Raw genomic sequence first — 22168 nt, forward strand, 5'->3', positions numbered from 1 at the left:
CGCGCATGCTCGTTTCTCTGAGGCTGGGCCAAGATCTTGATTCTGCCTGGCTTGTCCACGACCCAGTTGACGGTGAGCTGATGCGTGTCAAGGAGGACATATTCAGAATGTTCGAACCGGAAACAGCCTGTTCCTTCTCCCCAGCCTTTGATCCAAAGAAACGAGGTTGCTTCTCAACGCCTTCTCTGTTTCAGTCTGCTCTTCTGGCCAAGATGAACAGAAGAAACGCTTAGGGAACCCAGCGTCTCATGCTTTTTCAGTGCCCATGGTTTGTAATTAGCCAGAAATTGTATAGTTAGCAGGATTGTATAGAAGAGGCCACTCACTGCCTGCAACGTAAATCCCTACTTTGAGGTCTGACAGTTATCATCAATTACCCCTCACTGAGAGCTACACCCATAGTTACTGAGATATAAAGAAAATACCCAAATGGGTTCGGTGACAAGGGTTACTATGATTCCCATAACCGAGATAGTATTTGAGAGCCTGCTGTGCATAGGGAAAAGGGGTGAAGAGTGTCAACAGAAACGTTATAACCCAGTTATGAATAAGTTTTAAAATATCACCAGAATTGTGCAGAGAGAAGCATTTGTGCCTTGGTTGTGTTGGAGGTGGGAGGAAGTTGGGAGGTCCAGTTAGACATTTTTAAAATGCCAGTCTTGTTAGGCCAGGGTTACACAAATGTTGAAACTTTCAAAAAAATTTCCTAAAGAGAGTTACAAAGCCCATTCAGGGATGCCATTCTGTCACTCAATAGCGAATAGTAGTAGTAAATCCCTATTGCTGGTAGCTACTGAAGCAACACATTTATCAAGCATGTGTTGAATGGGCATATGAGTAGGTTATATGCATAATTTATAAGTAGAACTCGCCCATCCTCGAGGAGTTAACGGCACAGATGAAAAGGTAAATAATTGGTAATATAAACCTAGAATACAAGAGGTGTCAAGAACCACCCACTTTGCCTGGGCAATCACAGTAGCCTAGTGGGGTTTCTACTTTCTTTCTATTTCTTTACAGCCCAGTTCTGCTCAGCAGTGGGAGTTAGCCATTTAGGATCCTATGCGGTTGCACTCAAAACCCTTTAATGACTTACCATCTCATTGAAACCTAACACGCTTCCCGTGGCTTGCAACTTGCTCTTGACGGGTCATATCCAGACACCATTTCAGAGTTCGTCTAGCCCCTGTCAAGCACAACACGCCTCATGCTTCGCCTTTCCTGTTCCTTTTGCATGGCACACTGCCCTCAGATATGTCCACTGGGAATGAAAAGGAAGCATTGCCAGATGTCACCGTGGCATTAGTGACGATGCTAGTGATAGGATTGCAGGTGACAGCCTCACTGTTCACCGATAGAAGCAAGGTGAATGCAGTTATCAGCAGCCACAAAACTAGAGCAGAAACCCTCTTACCACTGCCTGTGGACTCATGAAAAATGCATGTCCTTACTGGGAAGACAGATGTGCAGGCTCAGCATGGTGATTGCTTCGATTAACCACAAAACAAACAGAAGAACCAAGGAACTACTTTCCTCCAAAATCACTTCATGCTCAAACTCTTCCCTTGAGGGAGAAGCAGGTCCCTTGACTCTTGACGAAGAACACCTGTAATGCCAATACGTCTGTATGTGTTCAACTCCCAAGGCACTTGGAGTTATTTGCACAAGGACTTATTCTGTGGAAAGCAAATTACCAAGTCATGAAGGGCCATTTGACATAGATGAGTTGGCACTGATGTTGAAGACTCAAAGTGGGGGGCCAAGTGGCGAAAGGCATTCTGGCCATAGTCTCGTCTCACAAGATGTCTGTGAGGTCTGTGGAATCCTTCAGGGCAAGAGTGATAGTCATCCATTTAGCAACGGAATCTCTGACCTTTGATGACTGATGATGATAGGAAGGGGTATGTGGGAACTCTTGAAATTATATACTTCTTAGGATCCAAGGTAGGAAATCAGATACTAATTTCACCTACAGGGAATCTGAGAGATTTCATTACTAGCCAGACTTGAAAAATGTACAGAAGGTGTTCTCTCCTTCATGGCGAGGCTCTGAAGTCAGTTGGTAGTTTTACTTAGGAATTTCAGAGGTCGTGTTACTAACAAAGACTTTAAAAATATAGGGATGTTGACATGTATTGTTCTTAAAGCTACGATGTGCATTTGGTGCGCTCTAGTAAACTTCTCCAAGCAATACCTCCAAGAACAGCTGCTGTGGAAAATGTGAGGTTTTACTAGAATGCAAATTTTTATGTAGTTATTGAGCTGGCAGATGCCCCATCAGTAAAGTAGAAAAAGATCAGTTGACTCCTTCATGAAAATAACTGGAGTGCCATGCATCGACTGTCTCTAGGCTGGTGAAAACTGTCCTGCTTCTAGCTATGATTCAATCCTGCAGGAACTGTGACTGACATAAAGGGTTGCAGACTACCTTCTTGTTCTTCTCTAGTCTTGACATGCTAATTGGATCTGGAGCTATGTGTCTGAGGAAGACATATATGTGAAGTAGGGTGGGAGGCAAAACCTGTTTGGCATCTGCCAGTGTTGTGGAAATCTGATTTGGAGAGCATTTGTGACATATTCTTACTTTTTTTTTCTCAGCCAATAGTTTGGGACAGAACTGTGTGGGCAGCAGAGGTAGATAACAAAGGGACCAACGAAAAGAAGAATGCATTTCAGAGCTCATCAGAGAGGTTTTTAACCCTTCGAAGTAGGTGTAATTTCATCAGGACTGGAGTTTCAAAGAATGGACTTCCTGTAAAGATCAATAGTTTGCCTTAAAGTAATTGATACCAGATACATTCTCTGCCTGCACTTCAGCCTTACAAATACAGTTTCCTGACAGATTGCCACTGACTACAGAAAACACTCATGGCAAGAAGATGGCACAGTGGAACATATGACCAAGGGATGCACTGGCTTTGCCACCTGGAGGTCATTGGTCTTATATGGCATTATGAGACCAGCATCACTCCTTCACCAGGACCAAAGACCCAGCAGGAGGGAGATGTCATTGTCTGAGATAGTTACAGAACCAATAGTCTGTACTCCCCGATAGCTAGAATAGTTGGAACCTGAGATCCAAACCTCAAAAAATGTATTGGTCTTTCTCATTGTGAATTTCAATGACCCAGTGTCAGAATTTATGTTTCCAATTTCTCTGCTAGATTAAAAGTTCTGGAAACAAACAAATCATGCTGCCCTACAAAGCACCTGAACTGGATAGGTTAGAGGTCTCAGTTTTTTAAAGCACAGTTTTTCCCTGTGAGCATCCCATCTGGACAAGTTAGACAACCCTGCTGCAGATTCTGCTGACCTCTCCTCACCCTAGCTGGTCAAGTCCGAGTTCTCTATTCTTCCTCTGCACAGTTGTTTTTTTTTTCTTTTTTTTGCCCTCCTCTTACCCCAGGCAAACAGGTTAAAAGACCATGGAGTTTCCACCCCCTATACACACTTCTGTCACTCTGAGCTTGCCCTGACTGGAGAGATCAGAGTTTACCAACCCTCTTGTCTTCTGTGCATTTCTGCCTCTCAACATACTCACCCTGGACATGCATGTTAGAGATTTCAGGACCTCCGGCCCCAACCAGTTTCTTCCACCCTGTGCTTACCCCATCTGGGGAAGCAGGAAGAAAGACATTTCCTCTCCTTCCACTGTACACCACTGCCGCTGTGCACATGCCCAATGAGCAAGTGAGGAAACAAAACCTGCCCACAACTGTTTCACATGCGCCACACTCTTTGAGCTCCCTGGTTCATAAAGTTAGGGGAAGCATGATCTCCAGTCCCTACACATGTTCCTACAATGCCTTGTGAACTGCACACTTTGAGGTTTGGGGATGCACCCCCACGGTTGATTTTACCTCGGTGATTCAATTTATCAATAAAGACTCAGAAGTCAGATGTTGGGGTTTTATGTGTGATTTAAGTTTTAATAATATTTCTTTTACATATGTGGGTGCTCTTGTATTAGGGGCATAGATATTCAGGATTGAGACTTCATCTTGATGAATTGTTCCTGCTATGAGTATCAAGTGTCCTCCATCCCTTCTGATTGATTTTAATTTGAAATCAATTTTGTTAGATATTAGGATAGCCACACCTGCTTGTTTCTTAGGTTCATTTGACTGGATAAGCTTTTCCCAACCCTTTACTCTGATGTAGTAGTGTCTGTCTTTGAGGTTGAGCTGTTTCTTGTAAACAGCAGAATGCTGGATCCTGTTTGCGTATCCATTCTCTTAGCTTGTGTCTTTTTATAGGTGAATTGAATCCATTGATATTAAGCAATATTAATGACCAGCGGTTGTTAACTCTGGTTATTTTTTGGTAGCAGTGTTTGTGTGTTTCCCTTCTTTGGGTTATGCTGGTAGGGCGTTATCAGATGTCTGTTATTGTGAGTGTAGTTAGGTTTTCCTTCTAGTATTTTCTGTAAGACTGGTTTTGTGGATATGTATTGTTTAAATCTGTTTTGGTCAGTGAATATCTTGTTTTCTCCATCAATGGTGAATGAAAGATTGGCTGGGTATAGTAGTCTGGTCTTGCTTCCATGGTCTCTTAGTGTTTGCAGCACATCTATCCAGGACCACCTGGCTTTCATGGTTTTCACTGTTGAAGTCAGGTGTAATTCTGATAGGTTTACATTTATATATTTCTTGACCTTTTTCCTTTGCAGCTCTCAATATTCTTTCTTTATTCTGTATGTTTTATGTTTTGATTATTATATGGCAAGGAGATTTTTTTTTGATCCAGTCTATTTGGTGTTCTGTAAGCTTCTTGTACCTTCATAGGGATGTCCTTCTTTAGGGTGGGAAAGTTTTCCTCTATAATTTTGTTGAATATATTTTCTGTGTTTTTCCGCTGGAGTTCTTCTCCTTCTTCTACCCCTACTATTCTTAGGTTTGGTCTTTACATGTTGTCCCAGATTTCCTGAATATTTTGTGTTAAGAATCTGTTGGATTTAATGTTTTCTTTGACCAATGAGTCTCTTTCCTCTATAGGCCAAAGGGAATTCCACAGCCTTGCTCTATCTACATGCGAGGTATTTAATTGAGTTTATATTTTATTATCTTCTTAGTTTATCATGCTACTTATAATTATGAAATACAGTTTCATAATTAAAAATTAAGTTACCAAAGCATAAGTCATAAAAATTTAATCACACTCTTAATTCTTTTAATTCTTCTGTCCTATGGCATCTGATGGCACTCGGAGCTTAATATTCCTCCAGCAATAGCACATGCATAAGAAATACACACACACCAGTGTTTTTCCTTTTTAAAATCTCAAGACAGCAGTGTATAATACAAAAACCTTCTGCATCTAATATTATCTAATGTTACATCTTTTAGATTGTTTTGAGATTAAAGATAAAAACTCTATATTCTGTAGTATGAAATAAGTTAAAATTTTGGTCTATTTATATACTTTTATATACTGTTTAGAGTTGTTCTTACATTTATATTTTCATGTATATTTACATTAGGTGTAGTTTTTGTCTAATTGGTCATTATACTTTTTAGTTGTGGCATTCTGATTTATCAGCTGTTCCTTTGAAACCGGTTGGTGGTGGAGAAAGAACCAAAGGATAAATGTGTTCAGCTAATCTGTGAGTGCAATAAAGAGCAATATCATGTTCTTCTAGGGCCTGAGAAAGATAAGGAAGAATCGTGGAAACAAAGGAGTGCACAGGTATTGTCCTCAAGTAATTAATTAGACATCACACACAAAATAGATTTATGTGGTTCTGAAGGCAGAGCTATAACTAAATTGAGATATGAAATTGTTCTTCTGGGTGTACAGGAGCTTTCCAAAGTCAAATGAGCTGTCTTGTGAGGATCACTGTCAAGTGTCCAGTGAGCATTCTCTAGGATGCTATTGTACATGGGACCCAGAACTGTGGATACCAATTGGAGATCCCCCCAGGGATGCTGACTCTAAGACGCTCTTTGCCACACCAACTCCAGTTTCGTCTGTGTGACATGACATATGTCATTATGCTACACGGGAGATATGTGTCCTATGAGACTAGGCTTCCTGGAGGTCAATGGCAGACAGTCTGGTATTAGCCACCTCTGAGCATAGAAGGGTTTCTCGATTAGCCGGCTATGCGGGCATATGGGCTTTGCACAAACTCTTTTAATAATGATATTCTTTATATCTACAAGACAAAGATTATCTCTTCAGAAACAGCTCTGGGATAGAGAAGCACAATATGGAAATATGTAAGACTACAGCAGAACCCTTGTCATACACAGGGTATATGATGAGCAAGGGAATAGATGGGTTAATGTTGATGGACAAAGACTGTTATATTATACTTTGAACTTTATAGATAGGCTTGCTAGACCCCAACCTCCATGGTGTCTGCTGTATAAGAAGGTACTAAAAAGCATATTTCAACAGGTGCAGAGAACTGATTAGGCATATTTGGTCACTAGATGAAATGAGAAAAGGGTTAGAAAGAGGAAGGGCTATGATAGCAATAATGGGACAAAAACTTTCTTTTCATAAGATGAAACCACTTGTCTGAGGTTTACGTTCCCAAGGACAAGATTTCCTCTTCTAAGGATGCTTTATGTCTAACACCTGTCCCTGATAATATGCTTTTCTTAAATATCGCTGATGTGACTAAAAGAAGCTTTCATACTGTGCCAGCTAATGATACATGACCTTTTGATTTGTTCTTTGTTTGAATACTATCTAATGAAAACATGAATTCAGAAAATCACAGCAGATTCCAACCACTCTATTGTGTGTTGTGTCTGTTTGTCGTCGCCGACCTCGTACCTTCCTGTGTACCATGACCCTGCTTCTCTCACGGTCTGAGTGGCTCCACTGAGCTGGTCCGTGGCAGCTCTTGTCCACTCAGGGATCTTATAAGGCCATGCCAAGCCTTGGGGATCCTGATAGCCACAAGTCCCCTTGATACTCCATTCCCTATGGAAAAAGAATGCTTTTACAAGCCCACAGCAGCCTGTGACTGTGGCCAAGTGAGTGGTTATACATAGGTGTTTTGTTATAATAACAGAAAGCAGGCTAATGTATTGTCCTACACAATTATTATATTCATCATTAGTAGCAGGATAGAAGTTTACAGTAGTATTTATTCTCTTGAGTTTTCATTTTTTGTGCTTCAGTTACAGTCTGCAATTTTTCTCCAAGTTCTGCAATCCTGCGAGTTTGGAATCTAGTCTCTTATACTTTATTATTGCTTCTTTCTCTTTTTGATTCAAGTACGTAAATACTTACCTCAAACAGCTTACACAAAAGTATCACACTCTTTTATTATGTGTACTGCATAAAGTCTGTGTGGCTCACCAAAAGCTGAGCAGACAGCCAAGCTTAGGCATGCCCTATGCTCACCCATCTCCCTTGCTCTTAGCACCTTCCCCTAGCCTGCCAGCGATGTTATGATTGTTGAGCCAGAGCAATTCATCACCCTGTGGCTCAAAACCCACAGTTTACATTAGGGGGATACACTTGGTGTTGTGCATTATGGGTCTGGAGGAATGTACAATGATGTGTGTCCACAGGAGAGTGTTATATGTTACAAGGAGAGGCAGCTTGTTTGTCCCGGCTGCCTGGTTAGGTTACACCCGAAATAACCACACTGTATTAATTTAAACACTGCTTGGCCATTAGCTCTAACTTCTTGTTGGCTAACTCTTACATACTAGTTTAACCCATTTCTATTAATCGGTGTATCACCATGTGGCTGTGGCTTACCGGAGATTCTAACCTGCATCCATCTCAGGCAGAAGATCCATGGCGTCTCTGATTTTGCTCTTCTTCCTTCCAGCATTCAGTTCTGTCTTCTCCGCCTACCCAAGTTCTACCCTATCATCTATGTCAAGGCAGTCTCTTTATTCATTAACTAACGAAAGCAACACAAACAGATGGACATGTTATACAGAATAACTCCCTTACCCTATGTGGCCTCTGTCGTTCTCTCCTCTAGCCCTCTGCCTGTGAGCTCTGGGCAGTAACTGAACTTTTAACTCTCTATTCCATTTCACATTTTCCTAGATGATCATGCCTTTAGAATCATGAAGTCTGTATCCTCATTTTTTTTCTTTCTTAGAAATACTCACTTAAACTTCCCAGTACTTTGTGATTTGTTCTGCGATTAAGCATAAAGTCTCACACAGGTTTACAAACTCTACCACTGAACCATCTCTCAGCCCTCACTCTTATTTTTGCTTTGAGATGGGGCTTCATTTAAGTTGCCCAGGCTGGTCTTGAACGAGTCTGCATGAGACTGGAACTAAACTTGTAGTTAGTTCTCCTGCCTCAACACCCTGAGAAGCTTGTGTCACAAGTCAGTACTGCCAGACCTTTGCCTGATTGTTTTTGCAGTTGCATAATGTTCTAGGGCATAGACATACCCTGGCTTGTCTACACACTCACTGAGGAGCACTGCTACTATTTTTAAGGAATGATTTCCCCTTATTTTATTTTAAGAGGTTGATTCAATGCCTGGGTAGAAACTAAACGTTAGGCAATCTACTTCCAGAAAGATTTTTAAATGTGCTTCATAGAGGTATTCAGTCAAAGACTCTTGAGCTTCCAAGTTTGGTACCTTGATCAACCTATGGAAACATTTAGATCCTAAAATAAATATAGCTTTTATAATCTCAAAAGCCCAGTTTCTAAAGCTTTCTGCATTAACCAAGTTCTCATGAGGAATAAGTAGTAAATATTTTCTTATGGATTTTAGTTTTCTCTCATGTCTCACTCAAATATTAGATATTTTAAATACACATTTTGCTACTGCTTCTTCTTTGCAGCAGTTTCCTCCTAGGCTCAAACCTTCCATCTGGGATGGAAACTTTTAAGACGGAAAATGTAATGAGAAAGTGAAATAGCAGGGTATTTTAGGATAGGTTGTTCACTGGGAGGTGAAACACTCCATCCTATGGGACAGGCGTTTTTTTAAGACAGGAAGTAAATGTAAACAACTCAAGATAACTTCAGGAAGTCCCTGAAACCAACCAGACTCACTAGGACCATTTTTCCTCGGGAGTATATAAACAATAAAAACTGTTGTGTGACACTCTACTATGAGCCAAGCAGCTTAAAAGAAGCAGAGACCAGGCAACCTGCCCAGAAGAAACAGAGGCCAGCTGAGCTGCCTGGAAGGGGCCGGATCAGCTGAGTCTACTGGAAAGGACACTCTCCAGCCTGTTGAGTTGGGTATTTTCCAATTTGTTGAGCTGTGCACAGGCTGTGTACTGTGCTCCAGGTTTACAGCTTTTGTGATCTGTTGCCCATGCTTGATGTGGGCTTTGGTGATGCGCTTGTCTTTAAGCCATTTCTGCTTCCCTGAGTTACCCCTCGTCTTTATTACTGTAAAGTAACCGTAATACAACTCAGTGACGCATCAAATTGGACTTTAGTGGTATCTGTACTTTTGTCTATTTTGTCTATAGACTCTGTGTATGTCTCTGTGTGTGTGTTGTATTGTGCTCTGTCTCCCCAAGAAAAGTCACACAGAGTCTTAGAGCAGTGGTTCTCAACCTTCCTAATGCAGCATTTTAATGCAGTCCCTCGTGTTGTGGTGACCACCATCCAAAAAGCTATTTTCACAACTGTCATTTTGCAAGTGTTTTAAATGGTGATGTAAATATCTGATCTGCAGGGTATCAAGTATGTGATTCCCATGAAAGGGTCATTTAGTCCCCAAAGGGGTTGCAACTCACAGGTTGAGAACCACTGGTCTTAGAGTGTAAAAGGACATCCAGCCAGTCTGTCTCTGGAGCGGAATTTTTTTTCTTATATTGCAGGCAGGTTAGTTATAGCTTACTTAGTTTTAAACCTTTTAAATGACAGGAAGATTGCTCTGGGAAGTGAGCTGGTTTCTTTTTCAGATGACCCTAGTCATTAAAAATCTCTGTCTTTTATTCAGCTAAGCCCCATTTTCTCATAATTTTTACTCATCCATTCTAATTCAGTCCCATGAATTATAAAGTATAAACTTAATCTTTTCCCTTACAGTAGTCCCTTAAATATTTTAGAGAGAACTGTAATGTCACTTCACGCATTAGATTTATTAGCTACCTCATCATCGTACACATCTTCCTCTGAGTGGTTTTTCTTCTTAGCTCCTTAAAAACATTCTGTGAATGCATACATGCCCTGTGCTCTTCCCCGCTCATTCCCATATTCACTCACAAACTTTGTGTGTGTGCCAACTCTCTATCAGACATTGAGGAATGGGGGTGTGATTGTAAACCAGCCACAGTGGGTCCAAATGAAATATTCTAGGGAAGTGAACAAGGTCAGTGTGGTGGGGGAAAGACACCTCAGGAACAGTCAGCCAGAGAATCTTCTCCAGACAGACATGTGCGTGTGTGGAGGCACTTGGAGACAGGTTAGTGACTTTAGTAAGTAAAAGAAGGTCCTAATGACTAAAAAGCAGCAAGAAAGAGCATGCGTGGTTTAAAATGTCTTCAAACCTTTCACGTAAAACCTGGCTGAGAAGTAGTGATTCCCTTAAGTGAATAGAATGTGGTAGAAGTGAGGCTCTGTGACTTGTGAGGTTAGGTCCTAAAGGAAACAGCTCAGCCTTACTTCTCTTACCCTTGGAAGGCTTCTCAGAGCAGTCTCCTGTCATGGTGTGAGGCCTGTCAGCAGCTAAGGTCAGAAACTGAGGCCTTTGCCAATAGCAGATGCCAAACTGTAAATTAGGAAAGATACTAATTTTTGTCTAAGTCCCTGAGCTTGAGGTAATTTGTTATGCAAATAAATGAAGGTGATATTGAAGAGACACTAACCCACACAAGCATGTGGGTCTTGTAGGCCTTGCCCTTCTTTCCTATTCCCTCTGCCTTGCTAAAAGTCTATTAGATTACATTCCTAAAGCTAGCTACCAAGGCCTGTACCCTTATTTGGTCACTTGTTCCTCCTAAGGCTGACTACCAAGGGGCTGCTATCAACCTATTGAAATCCAGCAATCAGAAGCTCCCTTTAGTTCACATAATTAACATGCTCAATTAAAAATAAACCCCTCATCCTAACATGGGATTTTCCATTTTACTTTTATAAACTGCCATTTTCCTATGTGCCATGTCTGTCTCCTTTCTATCTAAAGGCAGTCCTTTGTCCCCCTGGGACAAATATCCCTGCCCCTTTCCCTTTTCCCTTCTCCTTTCTTCCTTTTCCTTTTCCATTTTCCCTTCCCCTTCTCCCTTATCCTCTATCTCCTTTACCAACACATCTTATCCCATTCTAACACAGACTTCCCCTTTTTCTCTTCTGAAAAATTACACCTTCAAGGTCATTTGCTGTTGCTTTCTCTCCCAAGTCAGAAAGCAGTCACTTTAGCTTTTCTTTCCCACTCAATAAAGGATCTCTCTGTGAAACAGGTGTTTGGGGTTGGTTTGCGCCTAATTTGGGGTGTGAGAGGGAGCACCTGCTGTGTGTGGGGTCTCCTTCAGAGGTGATGTGCTAGTCAGAGACATTTAACTCCAAGAATGTGGGAATGAATGTGGAATAATCGTTTTGTACACTGTGAAGCTGTGTCTCTGCTAAGGCACCTTCTGCTTGGTTTAGTAAAGTGCTGAATGGCCAATAGGTAGGCAGGAGAGGATAGGCGAGACTTCTGGGCAGAGAGAGGAACTGGGGGAAAAAGAATCTGGTGCAAGAGATTTGCCAGCCAAACATGAAGGAAGTGGGATGCACAGTATTGAACAGAGGTGAACAGCTCCTTGGCACTAAGTGGAAATGTCTGCTGCAGCACTGGTTCAACAACTTCCCAGAGCTGGGCAGATACGTGCAGCCCCTGGCCAGTGCCTGTGGGCATGAGGCTTGGCTGTCATGGAAAGGCAACCAGTGTGACTGCAACCCAGAACCTGTGGGGCAGCCTACTGGACCAACCCTGGGAGCAGAGCCAGCCACAGGTGCCATGCATTACAGGGAGCCATGCAGCAAATAGCCTTGCCCTTTAAGACTTGGTTCACTCAGTCAGAAAAATCTTTCAGGCATGCAAAAAGTCAGACTGAGAAAACCTCTGAACAGGTACAGTATGCTCGAAAATGTGCTTAGATCCTAAAGAAATGAAAGAAAATCAGTATAGACAGTCATAGAATAAAGAGTAGTTTAAAAATAATAAAAGTCTTTAAGGAGAAAGTAAAAAAGTATAAAAAGAATAAGCCACATAGGGATGGGAAATACCATAGTACAGGAAGTCTGGGTCCTATATACTGCTTTATTAACTTTAAAAATTTTAAACACTAATAACAAAAGAGCAACAGCTGCTGGGAAACATTGGATTGTGGAAAAACTACTAATCTAACCAGCCTAGATATTTTAAGGATATCTTAAATTCAGAATGAAAGTTAGGAAATGTATTGCATTTGGGAAGATGTTATGCCTTTGTTTCCAAAGGAAACAGAAAGCTAGGGATTCCTTCAAAATAGCCAAAGATCAAATTTGACTAGGGAAGACCTCCTCAAAATCCTGGTTGCAGACACGAAGGAAGAAGCAAAGAAGAACTACAATAGGTGGTGCGTGCGCTGATCCCTCGCCATGGGGACAGTTCTGAGGTCGGAGGAGACGTGATAAAGTTTGCTTGCTACGGAGTCTTCATGGCTTTTTATTACATGCTACCTTTTTATATGGTTTGGATGGAGATTTATTTTACAGTTTTGTTATGCAGTCCAAATGGACTTATAAAGTTAACAGATACCTTTTATTTATTAAAACATAGAGCATAAAATCATCTTTAGCTGATTTATGCATACCATACTTTCCATAATTTTGTTAATTCAGACATGTGTGTAACCATTAAAAGTTTATGTTTTTAGAACAAAAGGACCAGACAGTAATGAAGACAAGACAAGTAGCCCAAGTGGCCTCTCGGAATGCCTCTGCTTCAGTTTCCTCAAAAATTGCATCCAGAACAACTTCAAAGCTGCTAAATGAGATATTCCAGCCTCACAGACTCTTCCATCTAGGGCTTCAGGTAAGTCATGTACCTTCCTATCACTCAGAGACTGGGCAAAAAATGACACAGCTCTCCCAGAACTTGACCGTTATCTCAATTTTGTCAGGGACCCCTAACAATTCTGTCACTCCCAGACAACAAGAAGTAATTTTAAGAGCAAGAAGCTCACATTTCCAAGAGGTGGGGTGAGTGGTTTTTTGTTCATTTGGTGGGTTATGGATGTTGGTCATTGATTAGGGGGGTGAGTTGCATGTTATTATTCAAGGTCAGGGAGGACACTAAACACAGGAGGTTAGACTAAGGGGTTTTTTCTCTCTTTTTCTTTCCTTCTTTCTCTCCTATCTAGTGAAAAAGGGGGGATAAGTAATGATAGGATTAAATGATAAATTATTGAATCCATTTTTAAACTAAAAAGCAACCATAGTCTCAAATATTTTACATTGGTATGGAATTTTATATATTGATATAAATTTAAGGTTATTTTTGTTATTCTATATATATGTATATACTGCTATATATTATATATATATATAACGTTCTCTATCTATCTATCTATCTATCTATCTATCTATCTATCTATCTATCTATCTATCTATCTATCTATCTGTTTCTACCCTGACTTAAGGTATTATACCAATGCAGCTCATTTAAAAATGTAATGTAACGCTCTAGTCCTTGAAAACTATCAAAATGATTAGGATATTTATGAAATGCGGATTAGTAGTTAGTCATCTATAACAATGAAACTTGTAGTTATGTTAGGTATGTTTTTAAGGTCAAACAGAGATGTTTTAGACAGATAATTTAAGCTGTTTGTCTAAGAAAATGTTTTAAGTTCTAAAAAGATATTTTTATTTTGGTAATACAAGTTATGATAAAAAGTGATTTAGCCACTAAACTTTGAACTCATCAAGGTAGAGTAGATAATAGAATACTTCCTCAAAGGTGTCAAAAACAGATGGGCTAGATACTGTAAATGTAATTCTTATCTGATAATTGTTCTTATTGTATAAGTTTTACTGTGTTAGAGTTAAAACCCTTTCCTTTTTATTTAGACAAAAGGGGAAACGTTGCATAATCTTTTTTTAACAATGTGAATCTGTGTCTCTGCTAAGGCATCTTCTGATTGACTTAATAAGGAGCTGAATGGCCAGAATAGCTAGGCAGGTGAGGATTGTCAGGACTTCTGGGGAGAGAGAGAAACTGGGGTGGTGGGGGAAGAATCTGAGAGATGCCCCAGTCAGACATAGAGGAAGTGGATGCATGGTACTGAGCAGAGGTAATGAGCCATGTGGCAGAACATAGATTAATATAAATGGGTTAATTTACATTTTAAGAACTAGTTGGGAACAAGTTAAAGCTAAGGCCAAACTTTCATGCTTCATAATAAGTCTCCATGTTATTATTTAGGAGCTGGAGGTCCAAAGAAAGTTTGACCAAAAACATTTTACAAATATCTAAAGCCAGTGTGGCTCTTGTTATAGCGTATAATAACTGACCCAGTCTGTTAAGTGCTTTCTACGTAAACACAGGCTCCAAAGTCTGACACCAGAACTCATAAAAATATAGGCATGGCTGTGGGGAAATGGTGGTGTGCCTTTAATCTCAGCACTGGGAAGGCAAAGGCAGGCAGATCTCTGTGAGTTTGAAGTCAGCCTGGTTTATAAAGAGAGTCCCAGCACAGCCAAACAGTCAAAGCTGTTACAGAGAGAAACCCTGTTTTATCAAACCAAAAAACCATTACACACACACACACACACACACACACACACACACACACACACACACGTCTCTCTCTCTCTCTGTATATATATATATATATATATATATATATATACATACACACACACATAATATACTAGCATGGTATATACTTACAGTACCAGTACTGGAAGCAGAGACAGGTGAATTTCCTAGGCCAGACAGCCTCACCTAATATGTCAAGACTTAGGTTAGTAAAAGACTTTGTCTCAAAAAGCAAAGTGGATGACACTGAAGAAGGAAGGACACATATACACACACACGGACACACACACACGATGCAGAGGTAGGACGACTTTGGAGTTGGTCAAGCCTATGCCGTCACTCACTACAACATATATCCAGTGATACACCATTGTTGTGCTTGGAATGTGATGGTTAGTTGTGAAATTCGACCCAATTTAAGTCACCTGGGAAGGGAGTCTCAATGAAGAATTGTCTTAACTAGGTTGGCCTCCAGGAACGTCTGTGAGGGACTATACGTGTTACGTTATTTATTTGGGAGGATGTGCCCACTGTGGGCAGCCCCATTCCCGGGGCTTGGAGTCTTAGACTGAATAAACAGTAGAAAGAGAACTGAACACTGCCATGCTCTCATTGCTCTAATTTGTTTCTGATGTGGATGTGATGTGACCAGATTGCTCAAGCTCCTGCTTCTGTGACATCCCTGCTACAAGGGGCTGTCACCAGGAGTTGTGAGTTAAATAAACCCTTGGTAATTAGAAGTGGCTTTTGTCATGGTATTTTATGGTTTTAGAAGGAAATGGAAACATCACAGCATCCTTACCAAGGTTTCCTACAGGCCCATACAACTGTCATAAGTTTTGATGCTCCTCAGCATAGAAGGAGAATTTTCTCCTGTGTGTCTTTTCACAGGTAAAGGAAAGTCTCCTCAGTCAGAATACTGTAGCTCCATGAAATGTCTTTGCTCTAAGCAGTTGCTGGCAGGTGAGATGGCCAGAGCAGGGGCTGGGGACAAAGGCCAATGGACTGGAGAGAGTGTGAGAAAGAGGAGCAGAATCGAGGAGTTGAATGAAGCAGTTGAATGGAAGGCCATGGACAGAAGTGGTTTGCTGCTTTGTTTTGGTGTGTGCATGTGTGTGTGTGCTTGCACATCTGCATATATAGAGAGGAGAAGACTAGGAGTCATGGAAGAGTCAAGAGTTCCATTTGTTGTGTGTGTGTGTATGTATGTATATATATATATGTGTGTGTATATGTGTATGTATGTATATGTGTGTGTGTGTGTGTGTGTGTGAGTCAAGAGTACCATTTGTGTGTCTTTCAATCTGAGAGACTTGTAAGTCTTCCAAATTGGCATATAATAGGGATCAGGCAGACATTCACAAATGGACTGACAATAGGCAAAACTGTGACCATGGGATGGTTTGTAGCTCAGTTTATAGAATACTTGCCTCTCATGTGTAGAGCTGAGGGCTCAATCCTGTACACACAGTGCATTGGTGCATGCCTGCATTCCATGACTCATAGGAGATCTTCAGCTACACAAAGAGCTTGAGGCCAGCCGGGTATACATGAAACCCTCTTGTTTTTGTTGTTGTTTTAGTATGCAGGATGAGCACAATATGTTTTTCAAATCTATGAAATTGATGACTTGACCATGAGAGTGGATGACAGCAACAGAGGGAAGCCTTCAGCAGGAGCTCGAGAACTCTAGTAACTGACGGCTGGGAAGAGGACGAGAAAGAATGGGAAGGAAAACCAGGAGAGGAGGAGCATAGGAGGAAGCAGGTAGCTAGGGAATGATTGTCCAGGAAGCGTGGCTGGATAATTGTGTATTGTTTGCCAAAAGTTAACAAACTAAGACATAAAAATGACCTTTGGATTTAACACAGCAGTCCCTGGGTGCTGGCATGAAACAAGCTGTCCCTCATGGAGGGAGGGGAGAAGTGGTGGCCACTAGTGAGAACAACTCAAAAGAGTCTACCTGAGGGGAGAGCTGGACTGAAGGGAGAGGGAGCATCCTGGAGAGGATGGTTAAGTTAAGGGAGTGCAGAGAGAATGTGCAGAGTGCTCCCACATGGAGATTGTGTGGATTAGTGGCAATGTTCCCATGCAGAAAAGATTGACTGATCATGCAGAGGAGCAAGGGACAGCTGAAAGAATTTAAATCCCCAAGGAAAGTGCACAAGCATCTTTTCATGCAGTTTTGAGGTTGAGTGAGTTTTAGTGTAGAGATGAAGTCATTGAGAGTTATTAAAGTTGATGGGTCTGTTCTTTAATGTCTATGTATGTTCACGTATACATGTTCATGTGTGTGAGTGCAGGTGCATGCATGTCACAGCACTCCTGTTGCAGTCTCAGGTGCCAGTCCTTCTCCCTCCCCTCCTCTGAGACAGGGTTCACCATGGGTGTACAATAAGCTCACTTGTCTGGGAGCTTCCAGGAAGTCTCCTACCTTGGCCTCACATCTTCTTCGCAATACCACATTCACCTCCAGCTTTTGTTTGTTTTGTTTTTAAGACAATTTGAAATTTAAATATATTTTGATGATAATCTTCCTCTCCCTCAAGTCCTTCCAGATGCCCCCATCCTTACCCATCCAACTTTAAATTCTTTATCCAAAACCACAAAAGCCCAATACAACAACAAGCATCCAAACCAAGAAAACAAAATAAAGCCACACCCCAAAAGAAGAAAAAAGAATAAAGTCAAACTGTAACCAAATAAACACACACACACACACCAAACAAACAAACAAACAAACAAACAATCAAAATCTGTGGGTCTCATTATATGTTGGTCAACTACTCTTGAACAAGAGGCCTGTCCTAGAGTGGTTTATGTACCCACTGTCACTCTTTTGGAGGAAATTGATTTTCCTTCTCTCAGCAGGTATAAGTGATGGCTCAGTTGTTAACCTTTTATCCTAGTGACTAGATTTTCATTCATTCATTCATTCATTAATTTAAAAATACGCCAAAATAAAATATAATAAAAAACTACCACATCAAAGTTGGACAATACAAACAGAAGGAAAAGAACCCAAGTAGTTATAAGAATCAAAGACCCACTAGTTCACTCACTCAGGAATCCCATAAAGACACTAACCTGGAAGCCAAAATATATCCACAGAGGACTTGGCACAGACCTGTGATTAATGCTTTAGTCTCTGTGAGTTCAGATGAGATTTGCTCATGTTGATTCAGAGGATCTTGTTTTCTTGGTGTCCTCCATCCCCCCTGCTCTTAAACTCTTTCTGCCTCCTTGTTTATGGGGTTCCCTGATTTCTGAGGGGAGGGATTTGATGGATACATATCTTTAAGGTTGAGTGCTCCAAGGTCTCTCACTTCCTGTGAAGTGTCTGGCTGTGGGTGGATATAGAATAAGAGGCTAGAGGGAATGAATTGATCTCATTAGGAAAGGTAAATAGCACAGATATGGATGGATGGGGCAGCTGGAATAGGAAGATCTAATGGGAGAGAAAGAGGGGAGGAGGGTTATGGGAAGGAATGCAGTGAAAGACAGCTAAAATGGGGGACATTTGAGGGGTGGTATGGAAGCTTAATGCAGTAGAAACTTCCTAAAATATATAAATACATGAAGAGAATCTAAATGAAATCACCACATAAATGGGGGAGGCAGAGTTCCAAATGGACTTGTCACCAAACAAAGCTTCCAGTGCTGGAGTTTGGTTGCATCTAGTTGACCAAATGGATCCTGTGGAAATTCTTAAATGCCAAGACTATATGTTGTTCTTCACAAACTGACAGCAAGGCTCCATCATTGAATACAACACCTATACAATTCATAGAAGAGTGAATGTCAAGCCAGTGCCTACATAGAGCCTTTAACCTACATTCTTGGGTCTTTAGTATAGGAAGGCATTCTGTACTCTATTAAGAGAGAAACATAAAGACCACGCCAGCTATAATCTCTTGCTTTGATTCTGCAAGATACACTAGGGCAACAGTGGCACAAAGCTTGTGGGAATAACCAATAGCTCATTTGACTTAAGTCCCATTCCATGAGATGGAACCATACCTGACACTGCTTGAGTAACTAAGAACCCGAGACTAGATGGATAACCCATAGGACCGAGGATAAAACCAAATAATAATGTTCTAAAAGAATGAAGACGAAAGATGTATTGATAAAATGATTCCTAACAGTATTCTGCTATTCTCATAGATCAACGCCTTGCTCAGCCATCATCAGAGAAGCTTCCTCCTGCAGCAGATGGGAACAAATACAGAGATCCATTCCAGCTTTACTGGGCCCCTCAAGTTCCTGCAGTTAGCCTTCTACCCAACGAGCATCTCCCAAGTCCTGTACTAATTTAATTAGCTATTGCTTGATAGTTAATTGGAAACTTTGTCAAGCGGCTAAGGACCCACACTCCCACAGACATATTTTGGGAGAGTTTCAGATCAGCTGTGTGGCTTGAGGAATTTGCTTAACCTCTCCGTGCTACAGCTCCCCTAATTAATAGGTAGTACCTACTTAATAGGATCTTCATCTAAGGCATTTGACTTCATCTGTGTGACTTGGTTACAGCAGTGAGGCTGGTATGTGGTTGATGCTTTGTATACCAAGCACCTATTTGTTAGTAATTGCTGGGTTTGATTTTCTTAAATAACTTAGGCTAAAGACCCTGCCTTCGTAAAAACACTATAGGCTTAAACTTTATTTGGGTTTTTACATTCTGTTTGGGTTCTTAAGTGTAAGTCTTGATGACAAGTGTCGTACTGAGGTTTAACCTCATGGGAGAAAATGAAAACAACCTGCGCATCAGGGGCTACGCATGGTCAGGATTTGATCTTTACTGTTTTCTGCTTGCTAAGAACTCTCTCTGAAATAAAAACACATGAAAATATGGTAGTCCAACAACCATCAGCGAGGTGCGGGCAGCTCAGCCCAGCTGCTGAAAAGAACAACGCGGAGGTGCAGAGCAGATGAGTCCGGCCCACTCCCTCTGGATGTGTGTCCCCGCAAAAGACCCTCTCTGCAGCAGCCTGAGAAGACACAGAAAGCATGGTGCCTACAGGATTTAGTGCTCCGTGTGCATCCAACACGGAGCAAGAAGAAGTCAAATGGCAGCCAGGCGTGCATCCAGGTGCAGGGGCAAGCAGGCAAGGTTGTCATCGTGATGGAGGGAGGAGTCCATTCCCTGACAGCGTGCTGGCATCAGGGGCGCCCCTCGGTGTTCCAGCAAGGTCGCACCACGGGGTGATTTTTCCTTTACTGCGGTTTCCAGATCATCCCCTTCCTTTCACACACAAGGTTAATTCACTTCTTGATCACATTATTTCCTCGCCGCTCCTTGACAATATAAAAATTCTGAGTGGACAGCTCAATCCCTCTTCCATCTCAGATTTGATTGTTATGGTATTGCCGGGCGTCCCTCAGAGGCCTCCAGCAGCCCTTGCTGCTCTTTATGACACTTAAATGGCTCGGCTACAATTTCTCCATCTATTCACGAAACACTGTTAATAACTCATTTCCAAAGAGGCCCTTCTTTATGTCCTGGCATTAAGGAATTTTTATTAGGTGCCAGGGTAGGTGATACACAACCCCAGTAACCAAAGAGTTAATTAATCTGTTGAAATTTATTACCTTTTATACTGCACTCAGTGTGACAGTCCCTAAGCGAAACAGACACTGTATTTACAGCCTGGGCTGAAATATTCAGTAATATAGTCTGCATACTGACCTCCTCCGTCAGCACTGCCTTCTGCTGGGATGTCCATTAATCACAGAAGACGAATTTGTGTAATCCATCTCCTTTCTTATTCCGAGATTCCAATAAATATTGAAATAATAATTTATTGATTACCTTGCAATATAAATGCGTGGCAAAAAGCACCCAAGACGTTTGCTCGGTAATGCATTTTGGAAGTAAAGTTCTGCACTTTCTGTGGGAACGCAGGGAAGAACCAGGAAGCGCCGGGATGGATTTCTCAGAGCGCGGAAACAGATTTCTTGCTATAACAAGAAACAAGGAGGCAGCCTCTATCAGTGTGTCTTTTAGCATGCGCGCACGCTCTCGCTCTCTCTCTCTCTCTCTCTCTCTCTCTCTCTCTCACACACACACACACACACACACACACGAGTCGTTGTTAGTAGCTCGTCTTCTTTGCTCTCTACCTCTACAATACTTCAGAGCGCTAACAATTTTCTTGTACCACAGTTTCACCAGCAAAGCCACCTCCTGCCTGAACTTAGTACCAGCAGAGACGATGAGGATATTCACGTGTCTTTCTGTGAACGCCAGTGAAATTCTGCTGGGACCCGCCTTGCACACTCATTTTAGGCTGAGATGTGTGTTTCCTCAGGCCATGCTTTGGAACGCTTTGGGCTATTGGTCTAAGTGAAAATTCCCCTACAAATTTTCAAGAGTTCTTATCCTTACCTAGGCTAGTGTTAGTTTCAGCACCTTTCTCGGATCCTAATAATGTCTCCAGCACATCTGAATTGATTCACAATACTAGAGCTGAGGGTGGGGAGGACGAAGAACCACAGAGCTTAAGATATGTCTGCAGATTCAACGCTCTCATGGTAAAAACTCCAAAAGTCTAGATGTGTTTGTAGCTGGGTATTTTCAGTGTGCTTCTTCAGGGCTGGCTCAGGGTAAGCTGAGTGACAGGCATTTTCGAGTCTGCACTTGTTCCTACATCCAGCCGTCCCCAGCTATGCACACTGTGGCTTGTCACCCGCTCAGCTCTTCCCACCCAATTCAATCACACGCAGTTAATGCAACCCATTTCTGGTCCCCATCATAATCTATCTCAGTTTTGTGCAGCACTTTATGGCCAGGATAACTCACGGAATGGATGAATTCTAATGTGTGGGCTTGGTTTTCTTGGGCTAGTCTGATAAGGTTAACCAGACAGGGAGATATAATAGCTTAGGGGACCTAGCTTTGATCTACGACAGCTGATCAACCCCAAAGTGCTAATGAAAACGCAGAGGGAAAAGCTTCTGATGCTCCAAGTCAAGAAATAAAAGAAATATACTTTTGTCAGAGAATAAAAACATTATAACTCCAACATTTAAACAGCTTGACCATATATTTTTTAAAAAAGAATACAAACTGATTTGAAAATTTTGGTAAAAAAAAACTATCTGGAAAACCTATATGACATTTTAAATGAAAAATTCTAATTTTATGTGCCCTGGAATTGTTTAGGATATGAATTTTAAAGGAAATGATATTCTCCTCAATATTTCAGCAGTGAATGGCAGCAATTAACTCCTATATTTTTCCATGAAACTTCATTTTGACGAATATTCAAGCTAGTGTGTTTAAAGATGTGACACAATGAGGTGACCCTGAACTGTCAATTGCTCTAACATTGGTTATTTGGGCACATATATCATTCTTTGTAGATGGACAAGACACGGTTTTGATTTCTTTTGCTTTCTCCAGATTTAGATGATTTTAATTGTGGAGCAAGATATTGAAGCAGGTAAGAGGGAGCTGTGTGGGCACAGCAGTGAGCCTGT

At 41.3% G+C, this 22168-nt stretch overlaps 1 long non-coding RNA gene across 1 annotated transcript; it reads left to right on the forward strand.

Annotated features, from left to right (window-relative positions):
- The first annotated feature begins 13 nt into the window (after positions 1-13).
- LOC125392611 (uncharacterized) lies at positions 14-12945 on the forward strand. The gene is made up of 3 exons (XR_007229588.3): positions 14-72; positions 5517-5685; positions 12801-12945. It is a non-coding gene; the product is annotated as an uncharacterized LOC125392611 (long non-coding RNA).
- The last annotated feature ends 9223 nt before the right edge of the window (positions 12946-22168 follow it).

Source organism: Myodes glareolus, chromosome 14 (genome assembly GCF_982192425.1).
Source record: "Myodes glareolus chromosome 14, mMyoGla1.1, whole genome shotgun sequence".
Taxonomy (NCBI): Eukaryota; Metazoa; Chordata; class Mammalia; order Rodentia; family Cricetidae; genus Myodes; species Myodes glareolus.